The sequence below is a fragment of the Lissotriton helveticus genome, chromosome 4_1, assembly GCF_964261635.1.
Source record: "Lissotriton helveticus chromosome 4_1, aLisHel1.1, whole genome shotgun sequence".
NCBI lineage: Eukaryota > Metazoa > Chordata > Amphibia > Caudata > Salamandridae > Lissotriton > Lissotriton helveticus.
In genome coordinates this window covers 616,034,818-616,048,182 of record NC_136063.1, presented here as the reverse complement: position 1 = coordinate 616,048,182, position 13,365 = coordinate 616,034,818, and the positions used below count along the sequence as shown (strand labels likewise).

Sequence of the window (13,365 nt, the reverse complement as noted above, 5' to 3'; positions counted from 1 at the left end):
GAAATTCTGCTCTACCTCACTCTATTCTACCCTAATAGACTCTACCCCACTCCACTGTACGCTGTTCTACTCTACACCCCCTACTCTATGCTGCTCTACTCTGCGCTGCTGTACTCTACACATCTGTACTCTTCGCAGGTCTACTCTACACAGCTCTACTCTATGCCACTCTACTGTATGCCATTCCACTCCACTCTATGCCACTTCACTCTACACCATTCCACTCGACTCCGCTCTACACCGCTCTACACCACTCCACCCTACGCTACTCTATGCCACTCCGCTCTACTCTGTTCCACTCTACTCTTCTCTAAACCACACCATACATTTTTAGCCATGCTGAGCAGCAGCCTAGCTGCTGGACAACATGTTTAAAAGTCATTGGCATAGCCAATAGCTCTCAAATTGTTGTCTAACAATGGTGGGACCTAATGGCTTTGCCAATGCTTTCTCTCTTGGTAGCTATTTTCTGAGGGAAAGAGGGAGTTTCTCTTTTGGGAAACACCCAGCTTTTTCCACTAGTGTAAAGTATTTATATAGATAGCTGGTTGAATGAAAATTCCCTTAGCAGTGTAATCATTTTTTTTAGATTCAATTGAGAGCTTTTTTAACATACTTAGAAGGGTTCAATCGGTAAAGTTTAAGTGAAATAATAAATATTATCAACAACAAACTAGTTTTGTAATAATTTTGCAATTCGATATAAATGATTGAAAATGCGATTATTTTGTTTCTAATAGCTCGCTTTGCTATAGCACAGGGTGGAGAGATAATGGAAATTTTAGGAGAAAATGGAGGGCCCCATGACGAATAGGTCTCACAATATTTCATTCTCTGCTTATATTACTAGTCTTCAGTGTCGGACTGATACAGAAAATAGTCATAATAGTCATAATGAAAATTAAATGAGTCCCTTGTAGCAAATCAAGTAGCTAAAAAGTGGCTCACATTTCTAAATGGAGGCAGTTTTTTTACTTGTATAGACACGCTGTACAGGTGTTTCGCAAAGTGTGGGAGACTGCATGCGTTTGTGCTTGCTGCAGTCAATGTTTGTGGTCGCATCAGGAAATCAACAAAAAACACTGGTCCACCAGATGATAAAATAGGCCCACAAATTGCCAAACTAGACCCAGGAACTGATCGGTAAAAACCATCCCTTAGAACACTACTGCCAGATTGCCTCATAGGCCAGTCCGACCCTGCTGGTCTTGTCTCCACCACTATCTGGGCTATCAGTTTTCCTGCCCCATGCCCCTCCCTCTGAAGTGGGTGTCTATTGGGCCAACAACCACCAGTAGCCTAATAAAAATTCCAATGATGTCATTGTAATGGCTTTCAACTATTCAATCTCTGGCATCACTAGGAAACTGGACAATTATTTTTCATTTTCTCTTACAAAACCGAAAGCAAAAATAGTCATTAAATATAGTGCTATAGTGAAACCGAAATGGAACCGATTTAGGGCAAATCTTATTCTGCATCTTCTTATCATTAATAAAACGACCACTCTGCCTTGAGCAGGCTGTACATGTCACTACAATGCAATTGAGTTGAACAGTGAACTCCTAAATCCTGCTGTCACACTTCCAGATTCAACTTTATGGCTCTGTGGAAACTTGGCCTCTGTTGGTCATCTGAAGAATTTGTGTAGTGATCTGGTGGTGCCTGTGAGTTTCTTGTGGTACACCTGATGTTCAGTGTTCCGTGCGCGACTCATGGCATGTTCTCCTCCTGATTCTGTTTTATGGAACACATATAAACGTCTCTGCAATACTTCCTGTGTATTTTGCACTAGAATTTATTTAACTCCCACACCAGCCATCATATCTCAAATGTGTGTGAAATGCGCAGACGCCAGGAGAATGGCCGCCATGTTTGTAAAGAAACTGCTCAGTCTGCAGTGCATGGGATCTAATGCTGTCTATAAGTGAGCATATGCCTTGTAGACAACACAACAATAAAGAGTCATGGTTGTCACTCTTTGTTTCTATGCTGTGCAGGGCGTGCATTAACTCACAGAACACCTGTTCTTAAAAAAAACAGCTGCACACCTCACTTTAGGCATCTGGGTGTACGTGAACTTGTTCAATAGCATAAGTACTGCAAGTAGAGATATTTCCTAGCAATCGGTTGCACAATATACACCTTTAAGTATCTCGGCATGCTTATGAATATAATTATTATTCCATCCAGGTGTTTTTTGTTAATAAATGCTGAACCTCTGACTGCATGACTTTTGAACAAAAGGTCTTTAATGCCTGCCCAAACTATTTCACTCGAACAACAATGGAGTAGTATGAAAATGGTGGGGGTCTCTGAAATGGCCGTGGCCACAGAATTGTAACTAGGAATCCTTGTTGAGAGGCTTGGCCTATGTAATTATGGGTGTTATGAGAAATTGGGTTATTGGCTGAGGGAGTGAAACTCTACAACAGCCACAATACTTGTCAGGGTGAACCACAAAAAGTCACTAAGTCAACCTGTGCTTAACCCATGGAAGCTTGGCACAAAAGCAGTCAGGCTTAGCTTAGAGGCAACGTGTAAAGTATTTATGCAACACATAAACAGTAATAAAGCAATAATACAACACAGGAAAACTCCCACACCAATCTAGGAAAATTGGGTAAAATGTAATAATTTTTTTGATGCCACACTAAGGGTCCAGGACCTGGGAGGTACTTCTTGGGGATCAGAAGCTCACTCCAGCAGGTCTCAGGCAGATTCAGTTGCATATCCAGTGCAGCAGGTCAGCTTGGCAGGTGCAGAGAGTCCGCTGGGTCTTGTTTTGTCCCTGTAGCTCAGAATAGGAGATCAGTCAGCTGACCCTTTGAGTCACTTCAGCCAGAGATGAAGGGTGTAGGTCCAGTCTTCCTCCTCAGACTACAGTGTGGGCCTTAAGCAGCAGGGTAGTCCTCTGGCACCAGGTCTAGGAGTACTGAAGAGTTAATCAAGGGTCCTTTTTTAAACCTGACGACCACTTTGAAGTGGAAGACATTTCTGGAGTCCTCCTCCTACAGAAGTGTCTGGAACTTCCTGCCTTCCTGCCCTGGTACAAGTCTGTCTGCAGGTTTGAGAGCTGAGGCAGTGCCTTTAAAGTGCAAGTGTGACAGATGACAGCTTTGCACCTCTCAGCAAGTCAGGATGGCCCACCTTCCCAGCACCCAGACCCTCTATTGTGTGGTTATCTGGGTGGAATACACAAAGGACAATTGCCACCTACACATAGTCATGTGACCCAGGAAACAGGCTGCAGGCACCAAATGGTTAGGACAAGAAAATGCAACTTTCTAAAAGTGGCTTTTTCAGAATTGTGACTTAAAATCTGACTTTACTCTTGGAACCAGGCTACAATCCTACTTCCTTAACAACGAGAGTTCTGTAGATTCGGTTGGCATGCCTGGACTGCTGGCAAAGCAACCATCAGGGGGTTCTCTAAAGCCCCGCTCTCCGTTTTTAATGAGTCGCCTTGTGCCAGACCCCCACAGTGAAGTCTCTCTGCAATTGAGCCTCTTGCATGAGGAAATCCGTCTCCACTCTTTGGAAGCTGTCAAGCATCTCTGGCACTTTTCCACTGCCAGGATTTGTGGATGGGCGAGATAAAAATGAAAGGCTGCTCTATTGGCTGGCCTCTCATCTGTAAGCAAATAAAATTATTTCCCAAACTATGTGTGACTCGGGCATCATCCACTGTATCTCCCGGAGATTGCACAAACATTTGCCCACTACTATGAACATCTATATGCACCACCTACTCAGATGAATTCTGATACCTCTGTCCAATTTCTCGAAGAAGCGCCTCTCCATCACCTGCTCCATGCCGACGCTCAGATACTAGATGAGCCCCTCATGGCCGAAGAGTTTGGGACTGCTATCCCGGCGATGGCCTCCTGGAAGACTCCCGGTCCCAACAGTTTCCCCGCGGAGTAGTGTATGACATTCCGGAACCTCCTGATCCCTCACCTTCTGGACCTTTACAATGAGATAGCACAACGGTTTCCCCTCAGAATTAGATGCCACTACAGTTGTGGTGATCCAGAAGACTCAGACCTCCTCAACTGCTTCTGCCGATTATTGCCCCATTTCCCTTATCAACGGCAAGGTTAAGATATTTGCTACGCTCCCAGCCGCCCATTTCAGAAATGTCCTTCATCTCTATGTACACCTAGATCAATGCGGGTTCATGACTGCCGGCAGCACGAGACGCTGCCCTTTCGCCTTGGTACACATGTCTAGCCTAGCCTTATTACTTATTGATTTCGAAAAGGCCTTCCACACCACGAACTGGGGTTATTTGGAATGGGTGCTGGCACAGACTGGTCTCCGACGGCGAATTTGTGGCCTCATCTGAGCTTTACACTCTAGCCCAACGGCACAGGTTCAGATCAATGGCGTTCTGTCTGACCCCTTCTCCACCCCCAAAGGAATTAGGTAGGGTTGCCCCCTGTCTTTTCTGTTCTTTGCACTTGTGATCAAACCACTGGCATGCCTCCTGCATGGGGATGCTCGGGTGGGGGTATGGCGTTGGAGAGGGGGGAGCTTTAAGACCGCATAGCCCTTAATGCGGACGATGTCCTTATCTATCTGGTGGAAATTGCCAGTAGAGGAACTTGCTGTCTTGATCTCCTTCAGCGCTTTGGGGAGGCCTCTGGTCTCCGGGTCAATCCCTCAAAATCAGTAATGGTCTCTAGCTCAGTCTCACTATTTCGTTGATTGGCAGGATAATATTCCTATGCGCTGTCTTAGTTTAAAATATTTGGGGGTGTGGGTTACACTCCACTCTGAGCTCACGTGGTCCCTTAACCTTGGGACCCTGACACGGAAAGCTAAGGAAGATTCAACCAAATGGCAGTCCCTCCCACTGAACATGATGGGCTGCTGCACTATATAAAATGATGATCCTGCTGAGTTTCTTATACATCTTTCAAAATCTCCCTATACCCATACCGAGGACATGGTTCCGCGCTCTTGAGAGGGTAGCGGCCTCCTTTTTATTGCATGACTCCCAACCCCGTCTTGCCCTTGCTCACTGCAAATGAGCACCATATGAGGGGGGTCTAGGTATGGCTAACATACCTTTATTACCTGGCCTCCCACCTTTGGTGATACACAATTGGTTTAATGGGGGCTGGTCAGATCCTGCCTACAGACAGGAGCTCTTGCTTTTGGGGTTCCCCCCAATTTTTCTCTGCTTTACGGAGCCCTGATTCCTTGCACAGTGTCCCCGGTGACCGGAATAGATTTTCAGGCCTGTAGGGCTGCACTTTGTCACACAGGCTACATCGGAGGGGCGGTGGGGCCCAGTAAGGGGGGATTTCGAGGGACGACGCTTAGGCAAAATTAATTATTTATTTAAAGTTGCCTCTGCAGCATCCCTCGAAATCCCCCTTTCCCGGACCCACCGACGCACCGCTGTTACCTGCACGGACCGCAGCTGCTTGTTGGTCTTCTACCCTGATGCAACAAACAGGGGAGTCTCTAAAATGTATCATACACTGAAAAATAATGCCCCAGATACCCTGAACCATCTGAGATGTCGCTGGGAGAGTTGTTGACTACCACTTGAGGATGATTACTAGAGAGACGCAATGATGGTGCCCAGAATCATCACTATCTCCTCCAGGCTGCACCTGATCCAGACATACTACTTACATTGTGCCTACCTCTCCCTGGCTTGGCTGCACCGGGCTGGCTTTATTCCTGAACCCTACTTGCCCTATTGTGGGGGAGCTCCTGCTAATTTTTTCCACATGGTATGCTTGTGCTCCTAGATTCAAAAGTATTGGGCAGAGTTGGCAAGTGACCTGACGTAAGTTTATGGTCAAGAGGTTGCACTCTCAACTCTGGCGATCTTGCTGGGGGTGTTGGAATGAGTGGAGAATCCTGAGCAGATCGCACATTCCTGGGTACTGCCCTTATGGTGGCTAAGTTGGACATTGCGACCCGCTGGAAGAGCCTTCTTCCTCCAATTCTTTCACAATAATGATGAGGGGTGGACTGGTGTGAGCAACAGGAGACCCTGTCTCTGAGGCCTGAGGATGTCCCTTGAAACACGGTCGTTTGTGGGGAAATGGTTGGGGCAGATTACATAAAACCCTGCCCGCTGTTATGTGCGCTTCAGCTCTGCCCTTGGTCTTTGTTTATTGCCACTGTATGATGCCTATGGACTATACTGTGATTGGTAGCTGCATTGTCTCTCCCGATGAATTTTATGTGCCCTTTTACTACTTTTTCGAATACTCATAGCTAGCTTTCCTGATAGCTACCTTATAAATGTCATTCTAAAACCATAATAATTTTCTATGTGCAAGTTTGACTTAAATTGGAAAATCACCACTTTATCCACGATGCAATTAACAAACGTAGAAAACATTTCTGATGTATACAGAAGTGTCATCAAAATTTCTGTAACATACTCAAAGTACCTATAGTGGACCATATGAAAGTTCGACATGGATTTATAGTTGAGAGCATTTACAAGGCAGGATTAGAAAAGTGTTCATGGAAATATAATGAAAACTAGGTGAACTCTCACACAGACATCACTTTGTGTGTGTTGGTTAACTTTTATAAGATATTTACGTCTAAATGAGGTTGGTCAAAGTGGGTCTAAAAGTTTTGATTGGTGGACTCGTAGTGTTCATTTTGACACTGTGTGCCTAGAAATGAAGAGCATTGCAATGAAAACTTTTCACTACAGGAAAGGTAATTAGTTAAAAGATCAATTCCCTATTGCCATCATTGTCCCACCCGGAGGAAAATACACAATACTTTGGCTCCGGCAATATAGGGTTAAGAAATCAGGCATACAGCCGGAATGATTGTGAATGCTCTATGGGTAATTTATGACTTGTATGAATTATGCATATCTAAATCAGAATGTTTGCGAATTTGTCATAAATATATGAATAAAAACACGGACCATCCTTGCAAATCAGGAAAATGTACTGTTAGCTCCTTGGTCTCGGGTAAATAAATGAAGGCACCCGTCTTTCCATGGCCCTGATCCTGAACCTCGGTGTTAGATTCAGGAAAGGAAAGAGAGCGGGAAGACCAAGCCAGACAGACTGCCATGTTTGTTTCTTGCATCTCAAAAAATACGGCTACGGTATGTCAGCCCTGAATGAGGCATCAGAATCATACATATGTTGGAAGGATGCACAGAGCTTGAAACTTCATTGATGCAGGAAAGTACCAATTACATCCCTGGATGCAATCTCGAGGTAAAGTGAAGTGGAAGATGGGTATAACCTGTGTTTGAAAAAAATGGCCATTCTGGTGTGAAGGTAAGACATTCTAAATCGAAGCAAACACCCATGGAATCAATGGCTATTTACAGATCTTCCTGCAGTATCCATCCGAGGACACACAGAATTACCCAGGATTGAAAATAGCCTATTATGTGGTGGCTCACACTCTATTACGAAAAAGGTATTTCACAGAAAGAGAGTTGCAGGGTCATTTAAATCCTGGCAGGTGGCCTGCTAGCCCAAAGTTGGAACTAAGGCCTTTACCACCTCCCGCCTGTTAGAGCACCACTGGATATATTGAGAGATTTGGCGGCGTGGGCAGGAATCCTTTTGATGAAAGCTCTTCTATTATGTCACAGGAGCAATTTCTTCAAAACTTTAATATTGCCGATCTACATTGATTTTGTGTAACAGAAACAAACCTACAAAAGTGTGGAATTTTTTTCTGGAAAAAAAAAATCAATGGATCTGAAACACTGGGGGCCTCATTTATGAGGCTGTGCGTCACTTGTACGCCGCTGGTGCATCACTTTTTGTGACGCACCAGTGGCGTAAAAAATGTGCCTTGTTGCGCCATATTTACAAAGTGACGCATCTAGGTAGATGCGTCACTTTGTAAACCCTTGTGCCACATTATACCTGCGCCAGGTATAATGTATGCAAGGGGGGCGTATTGACGCAAGAAAGGGTCGTAGAAGTGACGTAGTGAAATCTATGAGATTTCACTGCGTCACTTCTAGGACACAAATGCGTCAATATCTTACGCCTGCTCACAGCAGGCGTAAGACTGACGCAGGCCCTTTCACATGGGGCCTGCCCATGTGAAAGGACACATTGCTGGAGTTGCGTCACTTTTGTGACACACTCCAGCAATGCGTCACTTTTGCGCCATACAGATACGTCAGAAATACTGACGTATCTGTAACTCCTTGCGACATGATGCGTCATATTATAAATATGACGCATCAATCAATGTCGCAAGGAGGGCGTACTGAGAAGTAACGCATCACTGCTTTCACGCAGCGATGCGTCACTTCTCATAAATGAGGCCCTGGGTGTTTTCAGATGATTTTTCCTTCCTGTGAATTCCATGGCAGGCTTGACGATTCAAGGTAAAGCCTTTTCGCCAGATAGACTCAGCAACCCTGGTACCATTGGGCTGCTGTGCCAGAGGTTTGCAAAGTTAGTGGTTCCCCCATCTTTAAATTAGGCAGGGAAGCTAGAGAGTGGTAGCTTCCCTGCTATCCAGTGGCACTGCTGATGACAATTTTAAATGACCACTTAAATTCATTCCACACAGTTGTTTCAACTTCTTGACAAAATATTGTACTTTTCATTACTGAGGAGAAGTGCATTGTGTGGTGAATGAAATTCCCGAGGATCGGCACTCTAGAAGCTCCATAACAGTAACACTAAAATAGGGTTATCTTTCCTTAACCACAGACAGTGAATCCAGCTCCATCACTACTCCTTGACTATCTAAATATTATTTTCCCAGTCAAGTATCCTTGGCAATAAACCACTAGTGTAACCCCTCCCAGGCGTGCTCGTGACCCCCCTCCGCCTGCGACCTTCCTCATGCACCCTTACCTACCCCATCCGTGTAATCAGAGTTGGAGTCTTAACTGGTGCATAACTGCCCCAGTTTATTTGAAAGCATGAAACATAAACATTGCATTTTTTTGGGTCCTTCGTACGCTCCATGATTTCAACACTGCATAACATCTGTGAAATTATCACATTCTGGTGCATTGGTCCATTAACTCCTTACAGAACTTCCAGCACAGCCCACTGAAGGACAGCCCCCCTGTGGTGACTAGCGCTTGCAGCTTCCAGGCTTTCAAGCTTCCCTTGCTACTTGATGCAAGTGCGTGACCGCCTGCTGCTGACCCCAAGCTGTCCATTCGCCTGCTTCACCAGTGCCCCTGCCGAAAGGCATCCCAAGAACACGGTTTTGCACGGCTCGCCATCCTAGGCTAGTTTGCTTTCTTTCTATTTATAGAGAGGGGGGACACCAGGAGCTGATTATTTGGCCCAGTGACCCTTGCTCCCGAAAAGTAACTATTACACAAAGGAAGTCACTGTTTCTTGTGGAGGATGAAAGAGGAAGAAACTTTTTTTCTTGTGCTACCCTATCTGTGGGTTACAGTGTGTCCTCATCATAATGCCCTCCCATACCTCGAAGGATGTCATGCTTCATCATTTGGGCTTTGCTCCTCGTCGTGCCGGTGCTGCAATGCCCTACAAGTTTGCCTGAAAGAAGGCCAAGGCAAATATTGCTCTGAACATCTTCACCTCGTGGCTCTGCCCGCAGATATCGGGGAGAGCCCCTAGTAGATTTGTTAGCACTGAAAACTCAATTGCCAGTCTGTGATCTCTGCGCCTCTGATGCAACCTTCCCCACCTTTTCATTGGTCACCTGCAGAAGAAAGAGTTCACCGGGTCCGCCCCTTTGGCCAGTTTTGCATAATTTGACATTGCACCGAAATGAACCTGTGTCTACGCCCTACTTATCCCCTGCTTGAAAGCCCACTGGATTCATGCAGCTACTTCCCTGGATGTCATCGAACTGTGCCCCTCCGTGTCTGTGACCTGTTGGAAGACTTCCCAGCACTTACAATATCTTTTTGCTTTCTTGGGCGCCAGTGCATTCTCCACCAACATCCTTAGGTCAGTTCCGCCAGGCCCCACATCTGCTTGGGCATGGTCGTCATATTCTGATCTTTGTGTGGTACCAACTCTTGAAATCTCTGCCATTGTAAACGGGGACACGGCATCAGCTATGGAATAATCTAAACACTGCACATGCCTAGCTTTATTCGCTCCATTAGTTCTCAGCTGGCAACCTACCAAATGCCTTAACAGCCTCACCACCCCTGGACATTCTGCACTCCCTAAATTCAATGCCTGCACTACCACATGGTTGTCCACCCACAGCGAGATGTGCGTGTTGGTGAGTTTTTCCTGAGTTTGTCCTACCAAATCGTGAATGCAATGATGATGGAGAAGAACTCGCGCAAGGTGATGTTTTTTGTTACCCCCGCTTTGTGCCAACACTCTGGCCACCGGGCCGCTGTCCAGGCAGTGCCCACTATTCCCCCAAAGCCTTCGCTCCCAGCGGCGTCTAACTTGCTGCACCTCTAGGAGTGAAAATATATCAATGTATACTCCACTTCAAATCCTCTCTTTAACTGCTACGGGAATGAGTGCTGTAATGGGCACGTCTCTCAGGGAAGGCCGTATGTACTCACTTTTGAGTTTCCGCCCCCTGCTTCCTGTGGTGTCCCGCTGGTCCAGGCCTTGGTGAGGTCAGCCCTTTCAGCTGCCACCAGGAGGCTACTCACCTCCTTGGTTACTGCCCCTTCCTTTGTTGTTGTGCTGCCTTGCTCCTTTTCACGGCTACCTTCTGGGCTACCCTTATGGGGTCTCGTCATTATACCTGTCCCCCTGGCCATGCTTTTTCACCACTGCTTGTCTTCGACTGCTCTTGAGATTTGGGTTCTGCTCCACCCTCATCCTGCCCCCACAACTGTGTTGCTTGAATCCAGTTGCCTCCCTGTGCCGTGGCCTTCCCATTTAAACATGCCAGGCTAGCCATATGCTGGGTAACCCGGAGGCAGGGGGATACCCGCCCCTGCCTATGGCCACCACGGTGTGCCAATGGATGGGCCCATGAATGGTGCTGAATAGTGAGCATGTGCCCTATTAGTCACCAGCCCTTGTGAACCTCCTGGCCCTTGCGAAGAATCATTGTGATAGGCCCCTGTGTAATTGACCAAGGGGGGCTAGGCCCCTCCAGTTGCCCCACAGGGCCCTGTATTGCAGCATTCATGACCACCACCTGGGTCCCAAAATTCACAATGCTTGTCACCCCCCCCCCCCCCACATGGCCCCGCTGCAACCCATGCCCCTGCCCATGCGCTCCCCCTGTAGCACTTGGCACCTACTTACCATTCGTTCTTTCTTTGTCGCCCTCGCTCGCCCCTCCTTGACCGTCAGGTGGATTTGCGCTGCCTGCTCTCACCCTCTGGTCCTCGCCTTCACTCTCCTCAGAGCTACCTTCATCACTGGTGGACATTGCCTTTGAGAAGCCCCCTGCCATCTTGCGTCCTCTACTCCTTGGTGGGTTTGTACTTGCTGCTTGACTTTTTCTTGTTCTTTACTGCCTTTTTTGGTTCTGTTTGTGACAGGGGAAGCTGCTTCTGGCTACATGCCTCTCCCTTCTTGACCCACATCCGTGTTCTCCTTCTGTCCTGTGCCTGGGCGAGTCAGCTGTGCCATTACCAGCTGACTGGATTTCGTCAGCAGCTCCATTGAGGTCTTTGTGTAGCTCGAGGTCTCCACTCCCTTTGGCTGGTCGGGGACCTTCCCTTGCTCCCTCTCTGATGCTCAGCAAGGATGGGCCGCCCAAAGGCATTCCCACAGCTCCCTGCCCTTGCCAGGCATACCTTTTTCCGGGTGTAAACTCACGATGGCGCAGCACCATGCCTCTGGTGCGGCTATTCCCCTGCAGCTCACCAGGTTCTCTGTTTTGAAAATGCTGGGTAGGCGGAACAGTGTTTGATATGCACGGACCCAAGCAAAGGCACCGCACAATGTTTCTGCTGCCGCCCAACAGTGCGCAGGATTGATCCCACGCTCCCCGGATTCTCTGTGCTGTGCCAGCTTGAACGTTCATGTGCGCCTTGTGGGGGGCGACTCAGGGTAGGCAGGTACTTGTAGCTGGGAAAGAATGGCCCCGTACCTTGTTCCTTAGGCCTAGGTGGCCACTGTCATCCACTGCCTGAGCCCTCAGTTCCGATGCTTCCCGGGTCACACTTCACCCACAGACCCCGGTACTCATCTACCATCTTTTCTCACAACCCCTGTCGCGAGCCATTTTAAACATAGAGAAAAAGACAGTGGATCAATTCCTTCACAGGCACCAAGAATGCAAATAAAATCCAACCAATAATTCAAAATACAATCAATATCTTGTGTGTAAACTTCAATGGTGCTCCCTGTCCAAGAGCACCACCCTAGACAAGGGTAAATTGTAATTGCAATACTTGTATCGAAGTTGCACCACCTGAGTATTTTGTAAAAGTCTCTTTACATATAGCGTTCCATAAAAGATGAAAAAATGTTTTCCGCTTGCAGGATGTGTATTTCTTTGCTTTATTTAGTGTAGTTACAGCCACAGCCAACGCGTTTCGTTCTGAAAACAGAACTTCCTTAAGGGCATACGATGTCTTGTGAGATCAAAGACGAGAGATAGTTCTCGTATTCCTTTTCCAAATGTGTGATGAGCCACTGATAAAGCACGACTCTCAGAATATGCAGCAGATTCTGACGAAGTAAGTGTTAGCGCAAAAGGAAATATCCAGATGAGGTATACAGTGCACCTCCTTCAATCTCGAAAAAGTATATTTTAATTTCAAATGTAATGCTCGTGGCTCACCGTAATGAGACTCCTAATAGCAATCCATTCCCTACTTATATATTTGAAAACGACCGCCGACGGTAGTGTCATCTCGTCTTTGATCTCACAAGACATCGTATGCCCTGAAGAAGTTCCCCTGTCACGAGCCCTTTGCATCTGATGTCAAGGTCGATTATCAGTCTCCTATGAGGAGGACGAGTGGGCATAGCTTCTATAAGACCTGGACATTGCTGCCCGGGAGGCAAGATTGAAATTCTGTATATTCAAGACCCTACATGATTGGCACTGGTCACCATCGAAACTGCACAGGGCAGGCCTACCCCAGCATGTAAACTGCTGGGGATGCGTGAACACGGGCTGCAACATGACCCATACTATATGAGAGTGCCCATCGGTGCAGCCCTCCTGGGCCTATGTGGGCCAGATCCGGAGCACCAGTATGCCCCTGCACCTACCACTTCCCCCTGCTGCTATCCTTCTGCACGACCTGCTGGACTCCCCAGAGATTTCAAAGCCACAACGCTGTCTCTTCCACACAGCACTATGCTGCGATAATGGAGTTCGCCGACCCCACTGCCACATGAAGCCTGGCTAGTGGCCATGATCCACACGGCCTCCCATGAGCGAGTCATTTATAATCTCGGGGACCAATCTGAACTGTTCTGTCAGGTATGGGCACCCTTTCTACGCACAGGC

The 13,365-nt window shown here is 47.1% G+C and overlaps 1 protein-coding gene across 2 annotated transcripts in view; it reads left to right on the top strand.

The window, feature by feature from the left end:
* NKAIN3 (sodium/potassium transporting ATPase interacting 3) overlaps positions 1-13,365 on the top strand; it is a 2,345,632-nt gene that overhangs the window by 1,083,762 nt on the left and 1,248,505 nt on the right. The gene's annotated exons all lie outside the window — the stretch shown is intronic.